This window comes from Perna viridis, chromosome 14, assembly GCF_037379345.1.
Source record: "Perna viridis isolate PV_CMFRI_1.1 ecotype Kerala chromosome 14, ASM3737934v1, whole genome shotgun sequence".
Classification (NCBI taxonomy): domain Eukaryota; kingdom Metazoa; phylum Mollusca; class Bivalvia; order Mytilida; family Mytilidae; genus Perna; species Perna viridis.
The window spans coordinates 7939152-7948255 of NC_142458.1; the positions used below are offsets into that span (position 1 = coordinate 7939152).

Sequence of the window (9104 nt, forward strand, 5' to 3'; positions counted from 1 at the left end):
CACACATTTACAAATACCAAATAAGAAAAAAATCTGTGTAGCCGTAATAAAATGAACGATTTTACTATTTCGTTTGCTTATTTTCCCTTTAAATAAATAAATAAAAACTATAAATATGCGTTAAACTTATATACAATCCATACACATTATTAATGATTTATAGCGTCGAAAAACTCACTTAATTCTATTTTATTATTATAGTTTTTTTTTGCATGCAGATCTGTATTTTGGAGAAATCTCACTGAAATCGTCTAAATCAAGAACGACAACTCTTGCAATATATTTTTTTTACTCAAGACTGAGTATGTCATCTGTAACTGTTCCTGAATAAGAAATAAAATAAATTGTGTGCAGGTTAGACATCCATGTTATTACCTCCTGCCTGACATCTATAAAGTATGCTACTGAAGGGATGAAATGTTCATTAGACAGCACGCAAATCCCATCGTTGAGTATAACTGACACAAACTGTCTACATTTTTTGTTTAGATATAGAAATTAATTCTATTAAAAATCCACTAAATTTGAAAAGGGGTGTCCACGAAATAAGCTATTTTTTTTCTAAAATATAATATAAATTGACAAAATTTTCCAACAAACGGTTGGTTCCAAACCCCGGCCTCTTCTTGCATCTGCCACTGAAAAAATATTTTTTTTTACATTTTTTTAAAATTTATATACACTGAATTATATAGCGGCATGTATGTAGCAGTCAAGCTCCATTCTACATTTCCGTGCAGATGACATTAAATTTTGTAATAAAATGTAGATAGTCTATCATGATTACAAACTTACCGCAATGTACACTGTAAAAATGAGCTACATTTGCTTAAGAACAGTAATGTTTGACAGTTCTCTGTCATCGTAATTGATTTATATATACGTCTGACCTCATGTGGTACATTTGCGTCATGCAGAAGACGGTAAACTTGAAGACAAACGTCTCAGAATGTGACGACATCGGATCGAATAGATGCAGGAAGATAATGTTTGTATATAATGGTCTGAAAATTTCCCGACGACGTTAGAACTGTCACATTTGCGAAACAATATTTGGTCGTTTCCTTGTTCCGCTGTGACATCTATGGCTACACCGCCTGCGCACAGTCCAGTACCCTCCACCACAAGGCCAGCTAGGTTATAAAAAAATATACCTTTCGCTGGCCATCAACTTTCAGCCCTTCAACCCCATATTAATAGTTCTACCTCGACTAAATTGGTATACTCCAAAACATTTCGTGGGTTCATGAGACTTCACCACTTGTATCTTTAGCGTTATACTTTAATAGTCGTTTTTCTTTGTATCATACAACATACCGTGATATGCATTCGTATGCCCTCATTTGTAATATTAAGGACATAGTATTTAGTGTTTTTATTTTTTTTTCGGGGGGGGGGTGAGTATTTTGTTTTCTCCGGTCCCCAATAGGGAAATCCTCCCGATTGCAACATTGTGCATTACTTTGAAAGGCTATTTGTGCACGGATCAAATAATGGTCCGTTCAAATTAAGAAAGCATTCTTGAGCGAAATTATATGTCATATTGGTGGCGTTTTGACATGCATGTTTCTGATTTTTTTCCATTTTGCCCGATTCTTAGAAAAACTTACACTTAAAACACTTATCATTTACAGTTTGTTATAGACAAGCGCATCAACTGCCTATAGACGCTCAGAGGTGGATCCAGAAAGGGGGTCCTATACCCGGAACCCAATTTTTTTTTTTATAAATGAGCAGATAACAGCCTGAGACCCTCCCTTTTTTCAAATAATTTTACAGGTGTTTTGACCATAGAGGATGTTTTGTAAAGATATACGTTGAGATAAATTCATTCTTCCGCATACCACGGACAATAAAAATAAACTTCCTGAATATTGGACCTCGTCCAAGTAAGGCTATAAACTAAATGAAAAACATCGACAAAAGGAAGTACGAAAGTGGAAAAGGGGGTATTCAGTTTATGTATAGAAGCATTAAAGCTCGAAGTTTTAAAACAACGCACTTTAAGACAAGCTAGTAAATTTACTTTCAATGCACAGCACATACACTCGAAATGCAGGAATGCAAGAACCGACGTGTAATCAATAGACGAGATTTCATACATGGAAGTATTCAGTTCCTAAGTGTTGCCATTGTTTTAGGTATTGCATGTTGAATCAAAATCTGAAATTTTAGTTTCTAGCATAGCAGATAATGCCTTTTCTCCCTTTCTTTACAGCTCATAAAAATGTCATTTATTTTACTTTCCTGGAGGTAGTCTAAAGTAGTGCCCCTTAAATTGGATTCCAATACCTGAACCAGAAGTGCTGAATCCGCCTCTGACTTAAGATTTCTTTTTCAGAAACTCATTCGCTATTATTCAAAATCTTATCTTCTGATGCACTGCTACTCGTGAAGTAAGAATGCACAGATTATATCCAATCTACATCCTTAGTGGCGAATCCGGTAACCTTCACATCATTACTTAAGGAGGGTTAGCTATTAGAGAGTCACCGGGTAACACTTCTAATTTTCGATCAAAATTCTATTTTTTTTTTTTTAAATAAATTTCGATTTTCACAGGATGTCCTTTTGTCACATTTCTTAAATACTTTCTGAAACTGTATACAAAACATAAAATGTAACTCAAAAGTAAAACGCATTATAATATAGGTACTATTTGAGTTTATATAGTGCTATGTGCTAATGTTTAAATTATTTGTAGTTTGTCCCTTCTCGAACAGCTGCTATGCCTATGTAATTCAAATGCGACCCCATCTATGTAGTAGAACTGGTATAGAAGAGACCATATAAAAAGTTATTTATAGTTCATAAGAAATTTAATTCATTGGTAACAACCATTACTACGCGATTAAATTATTAAGTATCAGTCCATATAAAATTCAGGCATTGCCAATGGTAAAGTGATTCATGGTCAAGAAAAAACACCAAACAAACGATGTGTTTTTTGTCTACATATGCTATACCTTCACCTAACCTTTTCTGCATTAAGATTTGCTATTTTTAGAAAATCATAAATAGATCTCCCACTAAAATCAACCAAATCAAGCCAAATGAAGAACGATAATTCTAGCAAAGTGCAAATTCCATGTACAATCTATATAATTTTTTATCTCAAATGGCAAAAACCAAATGAAAAACTAAGACTAGTCATGTGACCAGTTACTGTTTCTGAACAGGAAAAAATGTGAAATCGGTGGGTCTTTGACATGCATGAATTACCTTCTGTCTGATTTTTAGAAAGGTTGTTACTTAATGAAAAAAGTAATATTAAATCCCTAAAACTCCGTGCACTGCCTTCCATATAAAAGAAGCTAATGACTTCAACGTCCCATTTCTTACAAAATTGGTCATTGATTTAGAATCACGGAAGTAGAAATCTATGTTCATTCAGAAGGCCCAGCAACGCACTATAATTCTAGTCACCTTCCTCCAGCTCAAAAGCCGCACGAATAGGGGACTCCTTAAATGGGTAGTCGTACAAATGTATAATGCTGCACTGGTCAATAGATTTTTTTTTCATTTAACCCGTGTCAACCAAACTCCAAAAGGAGATGACGATTCAGATAGGCTACATGGTGTATCAAAAATTATATACTTTCGACTTTATTTTGACAGGTCTGAGCCAAAGTTTTTTTTTCCATGTCGATGATTTAGCAAATTTGGTTTTTCCGATTCTATTCCGTTGACCGCAGACCAATTCAAAAGAAGTAAATATACTATCTTTTTAAATGACAACTTGAGTTCTGAAGATTAAACCCATATATCTCTTTGAAAATGAAATTAAAAACCAACCAACTGTAATTTTATTTTATAGACGAATAAAAAAATTCAAATAAATGTATTTAAAAAGGGTATTTAATTTGAGACTGGTTTTGTTCGGTTTTATAAAGACATATAAAGGTATACATTTCTTCTATGTTTGGATGGTGCGTTTACTTAAACTCAAAGGGTTGCACGCATGTCTGGAATATTCAAGATTTTGTGGGCTAATATACTTTAAAAACATGCTTTTCTGTTTTTTGTAAGGTATACAAGTTTCTTAAAATGTCATTTTTACCTTAAATTGTCATAAATCTGGCCTATTTCTTGGACATGTGCAAAAGAATTTAACGAACTGTGCATACTAAGGAAATTGTGATATCTGATACCCTCTTTTGCGTATTCTTTATAAAGTGACATACTCTTATTAAGGCAGTGCCGGAATGCATTTTAACTGCGTTAAGGTTCGATAAAGGAGTTTTTGCGATACAAAAAGGGGGATCAGTAGGTATTTTCAAATGGTCATATTTTGTTTTTGTTTTTGTTGTTGGTATCTTACTTTTTCCTGTTTAACTTTTTTATCCACTCCAAGCGTAAACACAAACGAGACATTTTCCAAGAATTCAGAGGATTTGATATTCGACCCTTTTCAGCAAACGGTGTTGAATACGCATATACGGAGTTCTAAGGCCTGTAAAGTTGTTTATTTTAACATATATACCCAAAATCATAAACATTTATCCAGCATAGGTCCCGCAACAATATTCAATAATGCTTGTTTCTTTTTTTTCGCCATGAAATACTTTCGTTGCTAAGTAGACTATTACCGCTTAATTTCTTCTTAGAAGTTGAAATTCGAATGCGTTTTACGGGGTGTTCCTCTTGAAATGCGTGATATATTTTGACCAAAGTATCCGAGACACGTACGCACGAGTGTTGTACCTGTATGGGTGTCACCCCTATAGTTTAAGATCAAAATCTATATCCTTCATTTTCTTCAATTCATTGCAAGTACCATTAAGGAAATTCTATAAAAAAAAATAATTATCTATTGTACAAAAACACGCAAGATATTTAAATATTTCAAATTAGATACTTCAACACAGCCTAGTTTTATTCAATACACAAAGTTTGACTTTATCCCAGTTATTATTGATTTCCATCTTTACCCTTCGAGGTACCCCAAATTGTACCTTGAGAAGAAACGACTTATTTTAAAATGTTTAAATTGGTATTTTGTGATCAAATTTCAGGAGTGATCTTTTGAAACCCACTAGCCGTGAAGAAATTACATTAGATTTCTATAGGGGACGCTAACACACCAAGCTAAATCCGAATAAGGGGCCCTACAAGGGGTACTTTTTTTAACAATTCTTTTGTAAGTTACGCAGTGAACCGGTGTGAGAAAATATTTTAGTCAAAAAGTAGGATTAATGACAATTCCGTGTTAATCTAACCGTAGAAAAATAACCTGTGGTTAATAGTCTAGATTTGGGTAGTACTATGACCCTTCTATATATACGATAATCGTAATAAAAAAAATTAAAAGTAAATTTTAATTTTATCAGATTTTTGACTAATGCAATCATTTAAATAAGGGAATTTAGTAAAGTAAATGGCGATTATAAAAAAACAACCTACTTACACACTGAATAGCACACAAGAGCAGATGTGTTAACACAGCAAAATCCGAATAAAGCTTTAATTTTAAAATTTTGAAATTTAAAAAAAAAAATGCATAAATTAAGTCCAGGAAATTGAAACTGAATTCCGAATAGAAAGATCTTTATTGACTGTTGGCATTTAACGTCCCAGCAGCAATAGAAAGATCTTTAAAAAATATGTGTATTTAAAAAAAACTATGTAAGCATATTTAGACAGTGTTATATCTTTTAAAACCCGTACAAGGAAAAAAACCCGAATTCTTCAAACAGATACGAGCCGCTCAGAGATCACCATACGCACCCCTAACCCGAACCCCAAATCAATACTTTTGAAATTTATGACAAAACAAATAGACACTGAGAATATTTGAATTTGTGTGGTATGTAGTTCGTCGAGATTTAATTTTAACTCCTAAGTCAATATTGGCCCAGTGTTACCTGAATGAGAAGCAACTATCGCCAGTTTTCACTGATAATTCAAATCGTCCGAGACAGTCATTTAATATAACCAAGAATTTACATCTCGATAAAAAAAATCCGATATCAGCAAAATTTTGAAAACTACCCCATGATCACATTTAATTCATTTGAAAGATGAAAATAACACAGATTGAATATAATTTTTAAACACAGTGTGATTTTATTTCGCAACTAAATATGGTAAGTAGATGCTAGTCAAGAAAAGAGACGAGAGATTACGAAGTCAAGAGAGTGTCTATACCCAACTGTTTTCGACATTTCCCTCCCACAGGAGGAAAAATGTCCCCTTCCGAGTATCTATGTCCTCCTCGTGGAAATTCCCGTTCTAATACGGATGAGTGTGGATCTAGTCATGAGTATAAATAGAAACATGGACTAGACACACAGCCATTCGCATCAGCAGGCGCTCTAGCAGACGACACGTGCAAATCCATAATGCGCATTTTCCCGCCATAAAATTCCATGATATGTTATCTTCAAATTTTTATAATAAATGGCGTTTAAATCCAACGTGAAGGAGTTCGATCAATACATTTTTCCATAAATGGGATCGGGTTTACAACTGTTTACAGTAAAGAATTTTAACACTCGGCTGATTTAAACAGGTAGCATACACAGAGAAAGCGATACGGCTAAATGAATATTACAAGATCTTTATCTAAAATGCCGAAATATCGAAATTTTGTACATGAACAAATTGAAGTTTAGTAAAAAGTTATGTAACGATAAGTGAACGAATCGCTCAGTCTCCATTTTCGCCAATTTCTTTCACAGGTGTGTAAATACGTTCAGGTGAGAAATCTATTTCCCCGTAGTTCAATTATCTTGATATGACTTACAAAGATTGTTGAATTTCTTTAAAATCCTTAAACGAAATTGCCTTAACTTCCAACCACTGTCAGTCAGTAACGTGCGCAAGCGGCCAAGATAGTGGCGTCTTATCATATCCGATATGCTCCTTCGCAAGATGTGGTCTTCAAAAGACTTTTGAATTCTCCAGCTTGAATGCAGTGAATGAATAAAATGAAGTCAGTGCGCATGCGTGATGTACATTCCTTTGATCATACTTTTCCCGCGGAATACTTATACATAAAACTGGTTGCACACAAAATTATCGCGTTTCAAAAGATGGAAAGTTATTCTAATCATATTTCCAGCATATACGAAATTGATTTCTTACATTCAGACACACTTAAACTGAAGTCAGAACTGCGTTTAAAAGATTTTCTCGGGGTCATACTAAGTACTAAAGTAAGGCACCGTGACGTGACCTCCAAAATACAAAAGAATCACTCTATAAATATTCGGTGTATTGTTAACACGAAAAGCTGGTTTAGAAAAGACTCAACTTTGTAGGTGTGCGTAGCCCAGTGGAACAAAAGCTCTCACATACCGGATTATAAAGAGGCTTTTGTATTTGTTCAAATTTCGGTCTTCTATACGAAGTTACAGATCTCGACTCACTGGAGGAGAAATGAAAAAAAAAGTTAATTATTATACAAGGTGTTTTAAACACTAAATTTTACGAATTTAAAAGGAAAAAAAACTAGTGAAGTGGGAAGGTATATCGTCTGCTAGAGTCAGAGGAATATTCTATGAGAAAATACAGTAACGCGCATCAGATAACGGTTCCGGATATGAAAAACCGAGACCTCTCTTTTCCTATTGCATTTATGTATTTTATTTTCAGTTTCTCGATCAAAGTTTTGTCTTTAGTTTTTCATGTGCACTAAGTGTTATCAGCTCATTAGACTAATCAAATTGTACTTCAAAAGATCATTCTTTTTACAGACTGGTTGACCTTTTTCATACGATATTCACAAATCACACATGTTCCTTCAACAGTAATAAGCCGTATAAAAACACATTTCTGGTGTAGATCTAGGTATTCGATATAAGGAAGAAATCCTTATACAAAATACCCTCACCTGAAACTTCATAATATTAAGACTAATGTTTGACTTCTGTACGAAAAAGGGACATTGGAACCACCAGCAACTGCGTAATTTTCTCATTAAAAATCTTTGAAAATAACAAATTTTTGAAACTGTTATGTGACTCGACATGGCCAAATACCAAATTAATTATAAAATGTACCTGTTCAGTTGTATACTCACAAAACTAATTGTATTCTAAATTGGTTTTTATTTGAACTAATAAAACACTTACAATAAGGTATTAAAAATCTACTAAATTACCAAACACTGAAGCCTCTCTCTAATTATAATTCAAATAATTACTCCAAATGCCAAAAATAGATTGGATAACATGGATTAAATTGAAAAGCTTGTATTATTGTTAAGGAATCAATGCCATTTGCGGAGCAGACAGCTAAAATTTGCCCTAGGTCAACTTTTTACAAGTGAATACAAGAAATTACTTGTACTCCTAACACATCCAACAATTGGATTACGAGGCGAAGCCAGAGTAAATAGTACATTAAATCGTATTTCACAATAGGTGTAAATTAGAATTTAAGCTCTCGACATGCCATTAGGGCAAAAGAATTTTTCACGCTATTGTGTTTTAACATATCAATTCGCGTCGTCATGGAGACGCTACCTGACCATACTACCTGTAATTTGATCACGTGATAAAAATCCTCTTTTATGCAGTTTTAAAACACTGTACAAATATTATAATTGTCACTTAAGTTTAAAATTTAAAGCAAACACATTTGTATAGGAATTAAATCTTGAAATATCGATTTTTTTTAGCCATGATATCATTTTGGTCACATTTTTTTCATTAAAAACAAAGCAATTTGAAGTTTATAAATATACGGTTTGCATATTCCACGCACTTAAAATATCAGCATTTTCACTCTATTAACTTATAAGTAATACTTACTCTTTCGAAGATATTTTTCATCTAATGATAAAAGGGGAGTAATTCAGATAAGAGGCTCCCAGGAACCTGAATCGCCCACCTGGTTGAATTTTGCCTTTCAAAGGCAATAAATTTAACAAGAAGTTGTCCAACAATTTTGACTCAAGAAGTCTTTGGTAGAGCTTATCATAAGGATCATTTCAACGATTGAAAGTTTTTTTAATCTATCATAGTTTTCAAGACTGAAAACTGTTCAAAAAAGTCATTTTCCCTTTTCAAGAGCAATAACTCTTACAAGGAGTCATCTGACAACTTTTATCCCTGAAGACTTTTGTAGCCTTAATAATAAGGATCATTTCAGCTATGAAA

At 33.4% G+C, this 9104-nt stretch overlaps 1 long non-coding RNA gene across 1 annotated transcript; it reads right to left on the minus strand.

Moving 5' to 3' along the window:
* Window positions 1-3793: 3793 nt before the first annotated feature.
* LOC148598006 (uncharacterized) lies at window positions 3794-7253 on the minus strand. Its single transcript, XR_015918601.1, has 2 exons — window positions 6746-7253; window positions 3794-4790 (listed from the first exon to the last, which is right to left on the minus strand). It is a non-coding gene; the product is annotated as an uncharacterized LOC148598006 (long non-coding RNA).
* Between the last annotated feature and the right edge of the window lie 1851 nt (window positions 7254-9104).